A 21,184-nucleotide genomic window follows, 5' to 3' on the forward strand; every position below is an offset into this window, starting at 1 on the left:
AAAAAGCTACATGTAACTTTTTTGTGCGACGTGTCCGCCATTTCCGATCACGCATGCGCGGCCGGAACTCCGCCCCCGCCTCCCCGCACCTCACAATGGGGCAGCGGATGCGTTGAAAAAACAGCATCCGCTGCACCCGTTGTGCGGTGCTTACAACGCTAGCGTCGGTACGTCGGCCCGACACACTGCGATGGGCCGAGTACGACGCTAGTGTGAAAGTAGCCTTAGGCTTCTTTCACACTTGCGTCGGTACGGGGCGGTCGCAATGCGTCGGCCCGACGTACCGACACTCGTTGTGAAAATTGTGCACAACGTGGGCAGCGGATGCAGTTTTTCAACGCATCCGCTGCCCAGTCTATGTCCTGGGGAGGAGGGGGCAGAGTTACGGCCAAGCATGCGCGGAAATGGCGGACGCGACGTACAAAAAAAAGGTTACATTGAACTTTTTTTGTGACGACGGGGCTAAAGTTATGGTTAGGGTTGGGGCTAAAGTTAGGGTTAGGGTTGGGGCTAAAGTTAGGGTTAGAGTTGGGATTAGGGTTAGGGTTTGGATTAGGGTTGGGATTAGGTTACGTTTGGGATTAGGGTTGGGATTAGGGTTATGGTTGGGATTAGGGTTGGGATTAGGGTTAGGGGTGTGTTGGATTTAGGGTTTTGATTAGGGTTATGGTTAGGGTTGAGATTAGGGCTGTTTTGGGGTTAGGGTTGTGATTATCGTTAGGGTTGTGATTAGGATTATGGATCGGGTTGAGATTAGGGTTAGGGGTGTGTTGGAGTTAGGGTCGGAGTTATAATTTGGGGGTTTCCACTGTTTAGGTACATCAGGGGGTCTCCAAACACGACAGCCAATTTTGCGCTAAAAAAGTCAAATGGTGCTCCCTCCCTTCTGAGCTCTGCCGTGCGCCCAAACAGTGGTTTACCCCCACATATGGGGCATCAGCGTACTCGGGATAAATTGGACAACAACTTTTGGGGTCCAATTTCTCCTGTTACCCTTGTGAAAATAAAAACTTGGGGGCTAAAAATCTTTTTTCTGGGAAAAAAAATATTTTTTTATTTTCGCTACTCTGCATTATAAACTTCTGTGAAGCACTTGAGCATTCAAAGTTCTCACCACATATCTAGATAAGTTCCTTAGGGGGTCTAGTTTCCCAAATTTGGTCACTTGTGAGGGGTTTCTACTGTTTAGGTACATCAGGGGCTCTGCAAACACAACATAACACCCACAGACAATTCTATCAAAGTCTGAATTCCAAAATGGCGCTCCTTCTCTTCCGAGCTCTGCCGTGTGCCAAAACAGTGGTTTACCCCCACATATGGGGTACCAGCATACTCAGGACAAATTGGACAACAAATATTGGCATCCAATTTCTCTTGTTACCCTTGTGAAAATAAAAACTTGGGGGCTAAAAAATCTTTTGTGGAAAAAAACAATATTTTCTATTTTCACTACTCTGCATTATAAACTTCTGTGAAGCACTTGGGCATTCAAAGTTCTCACCACATATCTAGATAAGTTCCTTGGGGGGTCTAGCTTTCAAAATGGGGTCACTTTTGGGGGGTTTCTACTGTTTAGGTACATCAGTGGCTCTGCAAACGCAACATAACGCCCGCAGACCATTCTATCAAAGCCTGCATTTCAAAATGGCGCTCCTTCCCTTCCGAGCTCTGCCGTGCGCCCAAACAGTGGTTTACCCCCACATATTGGGTACCAGCATACTCAGGACAAATTGGACAACAACTTTTGGGGTCCAATTTCTCTTGTTACCCTTGTGAAAATAAAAACTTGGGGGCTAAAAAATCTTTATTGTTAAAAAAAAAATATTTTTTATTTTCACGACTCTGCATTATAAACTTCTGTGATGCACTTGGGCATTCAAAGTTCTCACTACACATCTAGATAAATTCCATCGGGGGTCTAGTTTCCAAAATGGGGTCACTTTTGGGGGGTTTCTACTGTTTAGGCACATCAGGGGCTCTCCAAACGCGACATGGCGTCCGATCTCAATTCCAGTCAATTTTGCATTGAAAAGTCAAATGGCGCTCCTTTGCTTCCGAGCTCAGCCATGCGCCCAAACAGTAGTTTACCCCCACATATGGGGTGTCGGCGTACTCAAGACAAATTGTACAACAACTTCTGTGGTCCATTTTTTCCTGTTACCCTTGGTAAAATAAAAATTTGGAGGCAAAAAGATCATTTTTGTAGAAAAAATGTGATTTTTTTATTTTCACGGCTCTACGTTATAAACTTCCGTGAAGCACCTGGGGGTTTAAAGTGCTCACCACACATCTAGATAAGTTCCTTAAGGGGTCTAGTTTCCAAAATGGTGTCATTTGTGGGGGGTCTCCACTGTTTAGGCACATCAGCGGCTCTCCAAACGTGACATGGTGTCCGATCTCAACTCCAGCCAATTCTACATTGAAAAAGTAAAACGACACTCCTTCTCTTCCAAGCTCTGCGGTGCACCCAAACAGTGGTTTACCCCCACATATGGGGTATCGACGTACCCAGGAGAAATTGCACAACAACTTTTGTGGTCTAATTTCTCCTGTTACCCTTGGGAAAATAAAAATTTTGGGGCAAAAAGATCATTTTTGTAGAAAAAATGCGATTTTTTATTTTCACGGCTCTACGTTATAAACTTCTGTGAAGCACTTGGGGGTTCAAAGTGCTCACCACACATCTAGATAAGTTCCTTAAGGGGTCTAGTTTCCAAAATGGTGTCACTTGTGGGGGGTTTCCACTGTTTAGGCACATTAGGGGCTCTCCAAACGCGACATGGCGTCCGATCTCAATTCCAGCCAATTCTGCATTGAAACAGTCAAACGGTGCTCCTTCACTTCCAAGCTCTGCGGTGCGCCCAAACAGTGGTTTACCTCCACATATGGGGTATCGGCGTACTCAGGAAAAATTGCACAACAAAATTTGTGGTTAAATTTCTGTTTTTACACTTGTGAAAATTAAAAAAAATGGTTCTGAAGTAAAATGTTTGCAAAAAAAAGTTAAATGTTCATTTTTTTCTTCCACATTGTTTCAGTTCCTGTGAAGTACGTAAAGGGTTAATAAACTTCTTGAATGTGGTTTTGAGCAGCTTGAGGGGTGCAGTTTTTAGAATGGTGTCACACTTGGTTATTTTCTATCATATAGACCCCTCAAAATGACTTCAAAGGTGATGTGGTCCCTAAAAAAACATGGTGTTGTAAAAATGAGAAATTGCTGGTCAAATTTTAACCCTTATAACTCCCTAACAAAAAAAAAAATTGTTTCCAAAATTGTGCTGATGTAAAGTGGACATGTGGGAAATGTTATTTATGAACTATTTTTGTGACATATCTCTCTGATTTAAGGGCATAAAAATACAAAGTTTGAAAATTGCAAAATTTTAAAAATTTTCGCCATATTTCCATTTTTTTCATAAATAATCGCAAGTAATATCGAAGGAATGTTACCACTAACTTGAAGTACAATATGTCACGAAAAAACAATCTCAGAATCAGCGGGATCCGATAAAGCGTTCCAGAGTTATAACCTCTTAAAGTGACACTGGTCAGAATTGTAAAAATTGCCTCGGCCATTAAGTACCAAATTGGCTCTGTCACTAAGGGGTTAACAGACCCCAGAAGAAAGGACAGCAGGGTCACTTGGGGGAGTTGACCACTCTGCTACCTCCATTAGCATGATAGAGAAAACAGAATCCCAGAAGTTTTTTACACCAATGTGACTCCACCAATAATGTAGCATGGTACCTTTTTCTTTATTACACCGCCAACATCTATCAGAGACTGAGGGAACAATGGCATGTAGTTTTCCTGGACAACAATACCAGCAGGTAAGTATCTGGAAGTATTTCTTCTGAGCTGCACACGCCATAGAGAATTTGTGTGAGAATACGAATGCTTTTCTCTAATCAGCCCCTGACACATCCACTCCCATTTCTTCAGTCTAAGGCTACTTTCACACTTCCGTCGGTACGGGGCCGTCGCAAACCGTTGGGCCGACGGACGTTGTGCTAAATTTAGCACAACATGGGCAGCGGATGCAGTTTTACAACGCATCCGCTACCCATTGTGATGAGCGGGGAGGAGGGGCGGAGTTCCGGTCGCGCATGCGCGGTCGGAAATGGCGGACATGTCGCACAAAAAACCGTTACATTGAACTTTTTTGTGCGTCGCGTCCGCCAAAACACGACGGATCCGTCGCACGACGGATGCGACGTGTGCCGATCCGTCGCTAATACAAGTGTATGGGCAAAAACGCATCCTGCAAGCACATTTGCAGGATCAGTTTTTTGCCCATAACGACGAATTGCGACGGAGCCCAGAAGACGGAAGTGTGAAAATAGCCTAAGGCCGGGACCACACATGCGAGAAATACGGCTGAGTCTCGCATGTTAATACCCGGCATTGCCGACGTCACTCAAGAGCGGAGCATGTGGCCGCATAGCAATATATGGAGCCGCAAGTTCTGCTCCTGAGTGACAGCGGCAATGCCGGGTATTAACATGCGAGACTCGGCCGTATTTCTCGCATGTGTGATCCCGGCCTAACTCTTCATATATTTTGGTCTATCAGTTTCAATACTTTGGTCTTTGGTTCAAAAAAGCATAGGAATCATCTGTTCTCCATCGGAGGAAGAACGGAAAGATGTCACTCTCCTTGTGGAGAGTAACATGTCAGGTCTACAGCTACTTTTAATAGGTGGCACTAGAGTTCAAGTCCTCTTTATGTTTGCATATTTAATTTCCCAGAGAAGCATGCAAGGTGTTTAAGTCTCCACATACTGGCATGCCAGACCTGACATGTCACTCTCCACAAGGAGAAAATTTCTCCCTTAGATCCCAGTCTTTGCCTCTCACCTAGCCAAACCAGAACTCATACTGTGCTCTGACAAGGGGGTAATACCCTGAGATACTGTGTTTGCAAATTGAGATTCTGATATGGCTTTTGATCTAAGTCATATTGATTTGTACGATTGCTACTTTCCAATAGGTGGTTTCTTTCTGGATAGACAATTTGCATAAGTAATTAACCTTAAAGTTGCTAAGTTTGCCAAACACCTTAAAGCAGTGTTCCCCAACTCCAGTCCTCAAGAGCCACCAACAGGTCATGTTTTCAGGATTTCCTTAGTATTTCACAGGTGATCGAATTATTGCCTGTGAAGGTGATGCAATTATCAACTGGGCAATACTAAGGAAATACTGAAAACATGACCTGTCGGTGGCTCTTGAGGACCAGAGTTGGGGAACACTGCCTTAGGCCGGTTTCACACATCAGTGGCTCCGGTACGTGAGGTGACAGTTTCCTCACGTACCGGAGCCACTGACACACGTAGACCCATTAAAATCAATGCATCTGTGCAGATGTCATTGATTTTTTGCAGACCTTGTCTCCGTGTGCCAAACACGGAGACATGTCAGTGTTCGTGGGAGCGCACGTATAACACGGACCCATTAAAGTCAATGGGTCCGTGTAAAACACGTACCTCACAAGGACGTTCTCCGTGTGGCGTGCAGGAGACAGCGCTACAGTAAGCGCTGTCCCCCCCACATGGTGCTGAAGCCGCGATTCATATCTTCTGTGCAGCAGCGTTTGCTGCATAGAAGATATGAATAATAGTGTTTAAAAGAAAGATCTATCTGTCCACCGCCCTCCCACCCCCTGTGCGCCCCCCCGCTGTTCTGAAAATACTCACCCGCTTCCCTCGTTGGCTGTCACTGCTTCCTGTCCTGGCTGCACCTTCTACTGTATGCGGTCACGTGGGGCCGCCGATTACAGTCATGAATATGCGGCTCCACCTCCCATAGGGGTGGAGTCGCCTATTCATGACTGTAAATGAGCGGCCCCACGTGACCGCATACAGGAGAAGATGCAGCCAGGACAGGAAGCAGCGTCAGCCAACGAGGGAAGCGGGTGAGTATTTTCAGAACAGCGGGGGGGCGCACAGAGGGTGGGGGGGCGCACAGGGGGTGGGAGGGCTTGGGCAGATAGATCTTTCTTTTAAACACTATTATTCATATCTTCTATGCAGCAAACGCTGCTGCACAGAAGATATAAATCGCTGCATCAGCACGATGCAGGGGACAGCGCTAAACTTTAGCGCTGTCTCCTGCACGCTCCGTGTGGTACCCACTCGGCACACGGGCGGCACACGTGTGCCGCACGTATGGCCTACGTGAGCTCACGGGCACACGGACACGGATAACTCCGGTACCGATTTTTTCCGGTACCGGAATTATCTGGACGTGTGGGACAGGCCTTAAAGGGACTTTGTCACCTCAAATTGGCGGGATATTTAAATGACTTTTTACCTGTCCGATGGGTGGTGTTTCACCTTCATTTCTCCACCCCATCTGTCCCTGTTGTCTGCAATATGTTACTGAATTAGAGTACTTGTGCTCAATAATTGACGCGTGTGCAATGCAATCTTCAGTCGTGCAAGTGCAGTATGCTTTGCCCAACTGTGGGCAAAGCCGAAAAGAATTACTGCGCATGCGCCCGTGCACTATGTCCCGCAACACAGCAAAATTCTTCAGGGACATAGTGCGTGGGCGCATGCGCAGTAATGCTTTTCGGCTTTGCCCGCAGTTGGGCAAAGCATACTGCGCATGCGCGACCGAAGATTGCATTGCGCACGTGTCAACTTGTGGAGCACAAGTTTCTTTCCTTGTCTAATTTTACGGTGTTCACTGAAGGGGTTAACTAGTGGAACAGTTTTATACAGTGGGTAGTTCCGGACGCGGCAATACCAAATATGTGCATTTTTTTTCTTACATAAATAAATGTATTTATTGGATTTATATATTTTATCTTTTTTTATTCTGTTTTTTTTTTAAATATTTTTACAGTTCTGTGCTTCTGCACTGCAGGGCATCAGAACATCATCTGACATACAGGGGAAGAGGCCTATCACCTTCCCTGCAGGACCCTGTGGCCATCTTGTGGCCAGGGGTCACCACGGAGACTATCAGCACAACGTGATCACATCGCATTGTGCTAATGGGAGGAGACAGGGAGCTTACTCCCTGTGCGATACTCCTCAATGTCGCTGTCACTGTTGACAGTGGCATCAGAAGGGTTAAACATTTGCGATGTGCAGGGTGTCAGCTCTCAAATAGAGCTGACACATGGACCCAATCGCGGCCACGCTGAGCCTGAGCCCACACGATCGCGGCACACTACATGTACATTGCATGTCGGGAAGGGGTTAAATGGCTGTATACATTTTTTGTGCTAATGCAGTGAACATACAACTTTGCATAAACAGCTACTTTTCTGTTGAAAACTTGGGCATGCACCCAATGATTTGAATAAATACCATTTGTATTCATAGGAACATGTACATTCATTACGTAGGACAAATTTCATGTTACACAGTGTTTACTATTAAATAAGTTAGTTATGCAAAAAAAATGGATATCCTTCCAAATAAACATTATCCATATGTCATCTGTAAATAGCAATACATTTCTAAGTTTCAGCTGCTGCATGCAAACAAGATATTCAGACTTCTGACATTAAAAGTGTCATGCAAATTTTACATCCGATACGCTCGAATTCACCTAAACTGAAAAGTAAAGAAAAAAGTAGTTTTAAAAATGTAAAATAACTACAAAAGTTAAATCTAAAAATTAAAATCACTGCCTTTTGCCCCAGTTAAAAATAAAGAAATATTAAAAAATACATACATATTTGGTATCGAGGTGTTCAGAAAAGTATCTGAAAATCTTTGAAAATATAAAATTAATTAACCTGATCTGTAATCTGTAAAGAGAAATAAATGAAATGCAGAATTAAGGGCTTTTGGTTGCTCAAACTCCTCAAAAAATGTAATAAGAAACCATCAAAGTGTCCTATTTACCCCAAAATGGCATCAATAAAAAGACCAAGTCACAACCTAAAAAACAAGTCCACACATCGCGATGGTGACTCGAGCTAATTATTTTTTTTTTACGAATTTCTAAATTTTTTTTCACCATTTAAACTTAAAAAAAAAAATGCAAGTTTGGTATGGTCGCAATCATGCTGACCTGAGCAATATTATTTCCAGGTCATTGTTAAGGGCAGTCTCACACGTCCAGATAATTCCGGTACCGGAAAAAAACGGTACCGGAATTATCTGTGTCCGTGTGCCCCTGCGTTTCTGTGGCACATCAGTGTGGCACACGTGTGCCTCCCGTGTGCCCACTGGGTACCACACGCACCGTGCAGGAGACAGCGCTAACGTTTAGCGCTGTCCCCTGCATCGTGCTGAAGCCGCGATTCATATCTTCTGTGCAGCAGCGTTTGCTGTAAAGAAGATATGAATAATCCATTTTTTTAGTGTTATTTCGTGTTTAAAATAAAGCTCCATGTCCCCACCCCCTGTGCGCCCCCCCGCTGTTCTGAAAATACTCACCCGCCTCCCTCGCAGTGTCCTGTCCTGGCCGCACCTTCTACTGTATGCGGTCACGTGGGGCCGCTCATTTACAGTAATGAATATGCGGCTCCACCCCTATGGGAGGTGGAGCCGCATATTCATGACTGTAATCGGCGGCCCCACGTGACCGCATACAGTAGAAGGTGCGGCCAGGACAGGAAGCAGCGACAGCCAACGAGGGAGCCGGGTGAGTATTTTCAGAACAGCGGGGGGGGCGCACAGGGGGTGGGGGGGCACACAGGGGGTGGGAGGGCGGCGGGCAGATAGATCTTTCTTTTAAACACTATTATTCATATCTTCTTCATGGGGACATGGAGCTTTATTTTAAACACGAGATACCACTAAAAAAATGGATTATTCATATCTTCTTTACAGCAAACGCTGCTGCACAGAAGATATGAATCGTGGCTTCAGCACCATGTGGGGGGGACAGCGCTTACTGGAGCGCTGTCTCCTGCACGGCACAAGGAGAACGTCCGTGTGCGGTACGTGTTTTACACGGACGCATTGACTTTAATGGGTCCGTGTAATACGTGCGCTCCCATGAACACTGACATGTCTCCGTGTTTGGCACACGGAGACACGGTCCGCAAAAAATCAATGACATCTGCACAGATGCATTGATTTTTTAATGTGTCTACGTGTGTCAGTGGCTCCGGTACGTGAGGAAACTGTCACCTCACGTGCCGGAGCCACTGACGTGTGAAACCGGCCTAATGGAGAATGAAGTAAAAAAAATGAAACCCAAAATACTATTCTGTTTTGTTTTTTTTGTAGCAATTTCACTTCACTTGGAATTTGTTTTTCCATTTGCCAGTAGACTGTAAGATGAAATGAATGTTGTCATTCAATAGTACAACGAGTACCACACATAAAAAGCCCTCATATGGCTTTCTCAGCGGGAAAATAAAAAAAGGTACTGCACATGGAAGAAGGGGATAGAAAAATGGAAGAAAGGAAAGGCAAAAATTTGCTTGGTTCTTAAACGGGTTGTCCCAGGAACAAAGCGCACTTTAATCAATAGACCACCCCTTTAACCCCTTCACCCCCAAACTTGTTTTAACCATCCTGGCCAAGCCAAATTTTACAATTCTGCTGCCGGCACTCAGGAACGGAGCGTGTGGCTGCATGTATTCCTATGCGGCCGCATGCTCCGATCTGAGTGCCGGCAGCAGTGCCAGATATTAACATGCGAGACTCATCCGAGTTTCTCACAGGTGAGTATGAGCCCTAAGAGGTAATAACTCTGGAACACGTCAACGGATCCCAGTGATTCATAGACTGTGTTTTCATGACACATTGTACTTCATTTTAGTGGTAAATTTTGGTCAATATGATTTGTGTTTATTTATGAAAATATCGAAAATTTGCCAAAAAAAATTTGAACATTTGACAATTTTCTAACTTTGAAATTATGTGCCCTTAACCCCTTTCCAACATCGGGCATAATAATACACCGATGTCAGACTCCTTCCCTTTGATGTGGGCTCCGGCGCTGAGCCCACATCTTTTCCAGCAGATGTCAGCTGTTTTGAACAGCTGATAAATGCCGGAAAACTCTGTCAAACTCTGACAGCGGCATTTAACACACGCTTCCGGCAAGCGCGCCGAAAATCCTGCAAATGACTGCGGGTCGCCAACGGGTTGGCATGACAACCAGAAGTCTCCAGCAGACCTCTATGGTTGTCACTGCAGGATTGCTATGAGCGCCACCCGGTCTTCAGCGCTCATAGTAAGTCAGCAATTCTGCTACATAGAGGCGATCTGATCATCACCTGTATACAAACAAGGAAAACAAATACAGCACAACCTAGTAAAACCTCCTATCATGATGGCATAAGATATTGTATATAAGAGGTAACAAGTGCCTGTATAATGAATGTCTAGGGACACACCAATTGCTAAAGCAACAAACTACCAAAAAAATGGTGCAAGAAAATGTCCAAAATGTACAAAAATCTTTATTAAATAAATATAAAAGATATAACAACAAGGAATGCAGAAATGGTGGATAAAAGATGCAGGTAACATGTACCGTATGTCTGGAGATAAATGGCACCTCACCACAAGTCAGCAGACAGGCAGAGCATAACATAATTTGCTTACTGCTACATTTTTAGGACTCAATAAGTATGCCATAAATGGAACACAAAAAAAAAAAAAAAAAAAAAAATTTGTGAACCAGCCAGTACGTATCACATGATATAAGTATACAATGTAAACTAAAGGAGTCCTACCAGCTGCTGTCCTGGGGAGAGCGCATCCACTCCAGACCCACCCCAACGCGCGTTTCGGCGATGTCCTTCCTCAGGGGGCGTGCCGAATCACCCACAAGATGGAGTTTATATAGTGCCAGTAATTAAAGATAGCCCATGCGCAGGGGTGCCGCACAATCAGTGCATCAGACCGGCGCCGGAAACACATGGGCCCATGTGATCCGACCCCGGACCGCGACCCGGAAGTACGGCAGTGACCCAGTGCGCATGACAGGAAGTATTGGTGCGGCCATATTGGAAAAGGGAACGCTGCAAAGGATGTGGGAAATTACACCCATATCATAGACCAAGGTTACAATGCAGCCATATTACAAGCTGGCAAAAGTGCCAGCACATGCAGATGTAATAACAAAGTATATTTAAAACATCTCCTGCGCACAAATAGATAGATAACACAATATATATAGGGCATAAAATGCGAAAATGTAACAGAAAAGAAGATGAAAACAAATAATATACATTTATAGCCATACTGCATATTGTATACCAATATACAACCAAATATAAGCATATAATACATGCACAACATGGTCACTAGTCACCATACAACACATTATCGTTACATAATCCCATAAACATAATAATAAAGATTTTCAATAGCCATATAAGTATAGAAAAACGACAACAATGTGTATATTCAATCTAAGTAATAAGTATATAATGAACAAAATACACAGCAAAAGATTATATGACACAGTGTATATCATTACAACCATGATGAGCATATAACAACGCACCCCTAGACCAGGGGGCATAGCCTTATATTGTGTATATATATCTCTCTATACATATAAACATTAATATATATATATATATATATATATATATATATATATGTGCGCGCATATACAAGATGAATTTATGACAAATAACAAAGTCCATGTTGAAGAGGGCACATAGAAAATTGGTCCAACGATGATCCTCAGCTTCACCGGAACTCCTTATCAAGTAGATGACACGGTGACAGGCATGATAATGCTACCAAAGTAAACATAATAAAAGAAGAAAAATCAAGACAAAAATAAAAAAAGTTAAAATGCCAACAGTACAGAAACCTGCACAAATAGCCAACCCTTGAGAACAGCACTAATTTATAGAAAAGGGACAAAGGAGAGGCATTCATTAAGGCCATATGGATGGACTGTGTTCAACCGCCAGATCCATTTGGTCTCCATCTGATTAAGGCGTTTGGACAGATTCCCCCCCCGGATATTGATCTTAATACAATCAATGCCACGTACTCGGAGAAGAGCACTATTACAGTTATGAAATAACTTAAAGTGGCGAGGGATTGTTTTAAGGGTGGTTGGTTCCGTGTGGGTAACCGCCGCCTCAATGCCCAAAACGTGTTCTCTGATACGGACTTTAAGTTGTCTCGATGTAAGGCCGATGTATATAAGCCCACAAGGACATGTGGCAAAATATACCACATATCTTGTTGTACAGGTTATATGATGGTTAATTTTGTACAACTTTGTCCCATCAGAATTACTGAATGTATCAGCACCATCCACGTTTGGGCAGGCGACGCAGCCACCACACGGAACACAACCCACCCGCCTTGGGAATCTGTCCAAAAATGTCCCTTTGTGATAATTATCATAATGGCTGGAGACCAAAAGGTTGCGTAGATTTTTACCACGTCTGTACGCCACCGATGGTTTATCCGGAATAATTTTGGAAAGGGTGGCGTCCACTTTTAATATAGGCCAAGCATTTGAAATAGCGGAATAGACCCTGTCGGACTGCGAGTTGAACGTAGTGACAAAACGTGTCACCTGTTTATTGGAGGAGGATTGGGTACGTGAATTACCATAGAGGAGATCGTGCCTAGAGGAATGTTTTGCCCTGTGGTACGCACGCTTGAGTACACGCCGGCTATATCCCCGAGCGAGGAAACGTTGTTTTAGTTCCTCTGCCCTAAATTCAAAATCTGCATCTGTGGAACAAATCCTACGGATGCGAAGAAATTGACTAATGGGGACTGATCTAATCATATGCCTAGGGTGTCCCGATGTGGCATGAAGCAGGGTGTTTGTGGCAGTCTCTTTTCTGTATACATCTGACCGTAACATGCCACCAGAATCCCTACTTATAATCACATCGAGAAAATCAAGCGTGGTACCACTGGAACAAAAAGTAAGGTGAATATTACGGTCATTACTATTCAAGGTATCAACAAACTGCGCAAGGTCAGACGGAGTGCCCTGCCAGACAAAGAAGATATCGTCGATGTAGCGTGTCCAAAGCAGGACACGCTCAATCGACCCCAATTTGTCAGACAGGAAGAGATCCCTCTCCCACAGCCCCAGGAAGAGACCGGCATAGGACGGCGCGAAGGCCGCCCCCATGGCGGTCCCCTGGAGCTGAAGGTAGAAGATCCCCTTAAAGGTGAAAAAATTGTGAGTGAGGGCGAACTCCAACAGCTCCAGCAGAAGTGTGCGGATACCTAAAGACAAGGAGGACATCTCCAGAAAAAATTTCACAGCCGCTATACCATCACTATGTTTGATGTTTGTGTATAGTGATTCCACATCTGCTGAAGCCATAAGAGTATCGCCCTCAAGATACAGTCCGTCGACCCTGCGCAGAAAGTCCCCAGTATCCTTCAGGAAGGAAGGGAGGCCCATAACCAATGGCTGGAGATAAAAATCTATCCATTTGTTAATATGCTCCAAAAAATTCCCCACCCCAGATATAATAGGTCTGCCAGGTGGTATGGCAGAGTTTTTATGAATCTTAGGGAGTAGGTAGAGAGTAGATATCGTTGGTTCAGGAACCACCAGAGCCAATGCAAGATCTTTGGTGATAATGCCGTCCTCAAGTGACCTTTGGATGATACTTTCCAACTGGGATGAGTATGCTGAGAGTGGATTATAGGAAAGTTTCCTATAGCATGTTGCATTATTGAGCTGGCGGAAAGCCTCCCTCTCATACATCTCTCTCGGCCAGAGGACGACATTACCACCCTTATCTGCAGGTTTCAAAATAATGTTAGGCAGTTCCTGAAAATATCTCAACCTACTCCTCTCAGTTTTTGAAAGATTATCTTTAATTAAGAATTTTGGAATTTTGTACAACTCCGCCACAACCACCTGGACAAACAATTCGATGTTTGCACAAGTGGATAATGGGGGGAATTTTTTGGAGCGTGGGCGGATAGATGGAGGAACCTTACCTCCTTCTCCCACATGTTCAATGGCTAGTTCTTCAAGGATTCTTAGGGCCTCTTGTTCCTCCTCTGTCGGAAAAAGGGAATTGAGTGCATTGTTATAAAAATATCTCTTGAATAGCAATGACCGTGCAAAAATATGTACGTCCTTAATGGTTGAAAATAAATCAAAACAGGATGTAGGTACATATGAAAGACCCTTCCCCAGAAGATTTAAATCAACATCAGAAAGTGTCAAATCACTTAAATTAATCACCTTATTATCACGGTGCATTTTAGATGGAGCTCCATTTCTTCTGTAAGGATGAAATGAATGATCTCGGAGTCTTGCATCAGATCCAGTAGTGGATACCGAAGCACCCGAGATATCAGAATGCCCGCTTACAGATGAAACCGAAGAATTTGATGCACTCCTACGTAGAGGACCACCATTAGATTTTCTCCACATATATACTTTACTACTCTGGTAGTCCTTTAGGTCCCTATTAAATTTAATCATTTGGGAATCTTGGATCTTCTTGATTAGTGCATCAATAGATTTATCTAATTCAGCTTCAAATTTCAAAATCCTTTCAGGTGGACAACTGGCCCGTATCTCCATTTGGATAGCATCAATCTGTGTATCCAATTCACTGATCTTGGTTGTATTTAACCCAATTAGTAACTGTAAAAACACCTCCGAACATTTATTACAAGCCTCCTCCCATTTGGTAACAAAGTTCGCATCCTCCACATAATATGAGGGGATCACTCGAACCCGCAGTCCTCTAGGAATCATTCCGCTAGATACATATCTCTCCAAAAATAAACGGTTCCACCATATACGGGATCTTTTGAGTATAAGATCATTAATACTATGGAACTTGTCCTCCCAGATTCTGTCGACCGGCTGCTGGGTTCCTGACCCACCATTCCCAAAAACCTTTTCAACCTCGCTGAGCCAAGTCTTGTCTCTGGCTCTAAAATCCATCTTGTGATCCAAGAAGCCTGTGCGTAACACAGAGGAGATAAGATACAAACAAGGAAAACAAATACAGCACAACCTAGTAAAACCTCCTATCATGATGGCATAAGATATTGTATATAAGAGGTAACAAGTGCCTGTATAATGAATGTCTAGGGACACACCAATTGCTAAAGCAACAAACTACCAAAAAAATGGTGCAAGAAAATGTCCAAAATGTACAAAAATCTTTATTAAATAAATATAAAAGATATAACAACAAGGAATGCAGAAATGGCGGATAAAAGATGCAGGTAACATGTACCGTATGTCTGGAGATAAATGGCACCTCACCACAAGTCAGCAGACAGGCAGAGCATAACATAATTTGCTTACTGCTACATTTTTAGGACTCAATAAGTATGCCATAAATGGAACACAAAAAAAAAAAAAAAAAAAATTTGTGAACCAGCCAGTACGTATCACATGATATAAGTATACAATGTAAACTAAAGGAGTCCTACCAGCTGCTGTCCTGGGGAGAGCGCATCCACTCCAGACCCACCCCAACGCGCGTTTCGGCGATGTCCTTCCTCAGGGGGCGTGCCGAATCACCCACAAGATGGAGTTTATATAGTGCCAGTAATTAAAGATAGCCCATGCGCAGGGGTGCCGCACAATCAGTGCATCAGACCGGCGCCGGAAACACATGGGCCCATGTGATCCGACCAGGGGCGTAGCTAGGGTTTCAACTTAGGGGGGGCGAAACATCTGAGTGGGCCCCTAACCAGCTAACCCTGATTACAGCTACGGTTGCGCACTCTTATTGTGAATATAGGGGAACCTCAGAATATGACCCTACTGTTATTGAAAATAAATCTATATACAAAAACGAACATTGACTTTACCGCCATATTGGACCATATGCACAATAATAATGTCCCCTAAGTTCCCCCATGTACTGCTCCATTATACACAGTATCGTGAGCTTAAAGCTTCCCTATACACAGTCTAAAGGTACCGTCACATTAAGCGACGCTGCAGCGATAGCGACAGCGATGCCGATCGCTGCAGCGTCGCTGTTTGATCGCTGGAGAGCTGTCACACAGACCGCTCTCCAGCGACCAACGATGCCGAGGTCCCCGGGTAACCAGGGTAAGCATCGGGTTGCTAAGCGCACGGCCGCGCTTAGTTACCCGATGTTTACCCTGGTTACCAGCGTAAAAGTTAAAAAAACAAACAGTACATGCTCACCTGCGCGTCCCCCAGCCTCTGCTTCCTGACACTGACTGAGCTCCGGCCCTAACAGCACAGCGGTGACGTCACCGCTGTGCTTTCACTTTCAGTTTAGGGCCGGATCTCAGTCAGTGTCAGGAAGCAGAGGCTGGGGGACGCGCAGGTGAGCATGTACTGTTTGTTTTTTTAACTTTTACGCTGGTAACCAGGGTAAACATCGGGTTACTAAGCGCGGCCCTGCGCTTAGTAACCCGATGTTTACCCTGGTTACCAGTGTAAAATATCGCTGGTATCCTTGCTTTTGCTGTCAAACACGGCGATACACGGCGACCTAGCGACCAAATAATGTGCAGACCTTCTAGCAGCGACCAGCAATTTCACAGCGGGATTCTGATCGCTGCTGCGTGTCAAATACAGCGATATCGCTATCCAGGTCGCTGCAACGTCACGGATCGCTGGCGATATCGCCTAGTGTGACGGTACCTTAAGGCCCCCACAGCTCCCCTATACACAGTATGATGGTTCTATAACTCCCCTATACACAGTATGATGTTCTCACTGCTCCCCTATAGATAGTATGAGCCCAAAGCTCCCCTATACAGAGTATAATGCTGACAGAACTCCACTATAGAAAGTATAATGCCCCCCAGAGCCCCCTATATACAGTGTAATGGGCCAACAGCTCCCATATGCACAATATGCCTTCACAGTTTCCTATACACAGTATGATGTCCCTCACTGTTCCCCTGTACACAGTATGATGAGCCCACAGCTTCCTTATACACAGTATGATGGACTCACAGCTCCCTTATACACAGTATGATGGACTCACAGCTCCCTTATACAGTATGATGTGCCCGCAGCTCTTTTATACACAGTAGGATGGGCCCACAGCTCCCTTATACACAGTATGATGGGCCCGCAGCTCCCGTATACACAGTATGATTGGCTCGCAGCTCCCTTATACACAGTATGATGGGCCCGCAGCTCCCATATACACAGTATGATGGGCCCGCAGCTCCCTTATACACAGTATGATGGACTCACAGCTCCCTTATACACAGTATGATGGGCCCGCAGCTCCCTTATACACAGTATGATGGGCCCGCAGCTCCCTTATACACAGTATGATGGGCCCGCAGCTCCCTTATACACAGTATGATGGGCCCGCAGCTCCCTTATACACAGTATGATGGGCCCGCAGATCCCTTATACACAGTATGATGGGCCCGCAGCTCCCTTATACACAGTATGATGGGCCCGCAGCTCCCTTATACACAGTATGATGGACACACAGCTCCCTTATACACAGTGTGATGGGCCTGCAGATCCCTTATACACAGTGTGATGGGCCCGCAGCTCCCGTATACACAGTATGATTGGCCCGCAGCTCCCTTATACACAGTATGATGGGCCCGTAGCTCCCTTATACACAGTATGATGGGCCCGCAGCTCCCTTATACACAGTATGATGGGCCCGCAGCTCCCATATACACAGTATGATGGGCCCGCAGCTCCCCTATACACAGTATGATGGGCCCGCAGCTCCCCTATACACAGTATGATGGGCCCGCAGCTCCCTTATACACAGTATGATGGGCCCGCAGCTCCCTTATACACAGTATGATGGACTCACAACTTCCTTATACACAGTATGATGGGCTCGCAGCTCCCTTATACACAGTATGATGGGCCCGCAGCTCCCTTATACACAGTATGATGGGCCTGCAGATCCCTTATACACAGTATGATGGGCCCGCAGCTCCCTTATACACAGTATGATGGACTCACAACTTCCTTATACACAGTATGATGGGCCCGCAGCTCCCTTATACACAGTATGATGGGCCCGCAGCTCCCTTATACACAGTATGATGGGCCCGCAGATCCCTTATACACAGTATGATGGGCCCGCAGCTCCCTTATACACAGTATGATGGGCCCGCAGCTCCCTTATACACAGTATGATGGACACACAGCTCCCTTATACACAGTGTGATGGGCCTGCAGATCCCTTATACACAGTGTGATGGGCCCGCAGCTCCCGTATACACAGTATGATTGGCCCGCAGCTCCCTTATACACAGTATGATGGGCCCGTAGCTCCCTTATACACAGTATGATGGGCCCGCAGATCCCTTATACACAGTATGATGGGCCCGCAGCTCCCTTATACACAGTATGATGGACTCACAACTTCCTTATACACAGTATGATGGGCCCGCAGCTCCCTTATACACAGTACGTTGGGCCCGCAGCTCCCTTATACACAGTATGATGGGCCCGCAGCTCCCTTATACACAGTATGATGTGTGCGCAGCTCCCTTATACACAGTATGATGGGCCCGCAGCTCCCTTATACACAGTATGATGGGCCCGCAGCTCCCTTATACACAGTATGATGGGCCCGCAGCTCCCTTATACACAGTATGATGAGCCTGCAGCTCCCGTATACACAGTATGATGGGCCCGCAGCTCCCTTATACATAGTATGATTGGCCCGCAGCTCCCTTATACACAGTATGATGGACACACAGCTCCCTTATACACAGTATGATGAGCCTGCAGCTCCCGTATACACAGTATGATGGGCCCGCAGCTCCCGTATACACAGTATGATTGGCCCGCAGCTCCCTTATACACAGTATGATGGGCCCGTAGCTCCCTTATACACAGTATGATGGGCCCGCAGCTCCCTTATACACAGTATGATGGGCCCGCAGCTCCCATATACACAGTATGATGGGCCCGCAGCTCCCCTATACACAGTATGATGGGCCCGCAGCTCCCTTATACACAGTATGATGGGCCCGCAGCTCCCTTATACACAGTATGATGGGCCCGCAGCTCCCTTATACACAGTATGATGTGTGCGCAGCTTCCTTATACACAGTATGATGGGCTCGCAGCTTCCTTATCACAATATGATGGGCCAGCAGCTCCCTTATACACAGTATGATGGACACACAGCTCCCTTATACACAGTGTGATGGGCCTGCAGCTCCCGTACAAACAGTATGATGGACTTACAGCTCCCTTATACATAGTATGATTGGCCCGCAGCTCCCTTATACACAGTATGATGGGCCCGCAGCTCCCTGTCATGATTTGGATGCCCCGGTCATTTACTCATCCTCTGGCGTATTCACTATTTTGTGGCACTGCTGCAGTGCCGCTGCTCAAACTTGTGAGCGCAGCTTCTGACAGGCCAGAAGTTAGAAGCTATGTCACAGGCGCTCAATGTAAGACCATGAGGCTATGTGCACTTGTTGAGGATTTGTGTGGATTTACCGCGGATTTCCTGTGTTTTTTGTGCAGATTTCACCTGCGGAATCCTATACAGGAGCAGGTGTAAAACGCTGCGGAATCTTCAAAAAGAATTGACATGCTACGGAAAATACAACGCATCGTTTCCGCGCAGTATTTTCCGCACCATGTGCACTGCGGATTTCATTTTCCATAGGTTTACATGGTACTGTAAACCAGATGGAAAACTGCTGCAAATCCGCAGCGGCCAATCCGCACCGTGTGCACAGAGCCTGAGAGTGAGAACGAGGCCAGAACGAGGCTCTCATAGACTCACATTGATTAGTGACCTCTGCGCTGCTCCAGGAAACACTGGAGCCTCGGACAGGCCACAAACTGCAGGAGACGGAGCCGAGCGGAGACTAAAACAGATGAAGACGCCAGAAGGTGAGTATCAGACAGGGGGCAGGGGACGCGGATTTTCAGCACCGCTCCAGCAGTGAAATAAAAAATAATACTGGAGTGGTGCTGTAAGTGTGATGCAGCTCTTGGTTACTGTATGCGGCTCCTTATACTAATAATCATAAAAGACCCAGGTGGTACGTATCAAAAGCCCCCCCCCCCCCCCATCTCCAGCCCCTCCAGACAGCAAATATTATGTGATGGAGTACATATAATATCAGAACTAAACATTATAATATTCAGCCCCCAGTGACCTGTCCCCCTCCCCCACTTCAGCCCCAATGCCCCCATCATCTCACATCCACCCCTCAGTGCCCTGTCCCCCCTCACCCACCTTCTGCCCTCACAATACCCCACGGTCTCACAGTGGCATACCTGAATTGAATAAACATAATAAGTTCCATCCCACTTACTGATAAAGTTTGCAGTTGCACTGCAGGCAGGACCAGGAAGTGAAATGCATGGTGTGGGCACTAGGACCCAGCGTGCCTGAGCCAATCCCAGCCTGCACAGAGTGAATGCTGCAACCAGGAAAAGCTTCATGATCAGGTCAGACACAGGCGAAACCATTCACTGCAGGGGGGAGACTGCAGTCGGCCCTGTGCTAATAGCAGCGTGCACGCAGAGTCTCCATCAGACGGGAGCAGACATTATACTGCTCTGCTCCTATGCTGTGTCTCATCACAGAAGTGGCCCTGGCTCCCGGTGGGCCCCTTGATGTGACAGGGCCCGGGGCGACGGCCCCCTCTGCCCCCCCAGTAGCTACGCTACTGGATCCGACCCCGGACCGCGACCCGGAAGTACGGCAGTGACCCAGTGCGCATGACAGGAAGTATTGGTGCGGCCATATTGGAAAAGGGAACGCTGCAAAGGATGTGGGAAATTACACCCATATCATAGACCAAGGTTACAATGCAGCCATATTACAAGCTGGCAAAAGTGCCAGCACATGCAGATGTAATAACAAAGTATATTTAAAACATCTCCTGCGCACAAATAGATAGATAACACAATATATATAGGGCATAAAATGCGAAAATGTAACAGAAAAGAAGATGAAAACAAATAATATACATTTATAGCCATACTGCATATTGTATACCAATATACAACCAAATATAAGCATATAATACATGCACAACATGGTCACTAGTCACCATACAACACATTATCGTTACATAATCCCATAAACATAATAATAAAGATTTTCAATAGCCATATAAGTATAGAAAAACGACAACAATGTGTATATTCAATCTAAGTAATAAGTATATAATGAACAAAATACACAGCAAAAGATTATATGACACAGTGTATATCATTACAACCATGATGAGCATATAACAACGCACCCCTAGACCAGGGGGCATAGCCTTATATTGTGTATATATATCTCTCTATACATATAAACATTAATATATATATATATATAT

At 45.4% G+C, this 21,184-nt stretch overlaps 1 long non-coding RNA gene across 1 annotated transcript; it reads right to left on the reverse strand.

The window, feature by feature from the left end:
* Positions 1-10,589: 10,589 nt before the first annotated feature.
* On the reverse strand, positions 10,590-14,064 carry LOC143793715 (uncharacterized). The gene is made up of 2 exons (XR_013220217.1): positions 13,871-14,064; positions 10,590-11,670 (listed from the first exon to the last, which is right to left on the reverse strand). It is a non-coding gene; the product is annotated as an uncharacterized LOC143793715 (long non-coding RNA).
* Positions 14,065-21,184: the final 7,120 nt, after the last annotated feature.

Source organism: Ranitomeya variabilis, chromosome 1, assembly GCF_051348905.1.
Source record: "Ranitomeya variabilis isolate aRanVar5 chromosome 1, aRanVar5.hap1, whole genome shotgun sequence".
Lineage (NCBI taxonomy): Eukaryota > Metazoa > Chordata > Amphibia > Anura > Dendrobatidae > Ranitomeya > Ranitomeya variabilis.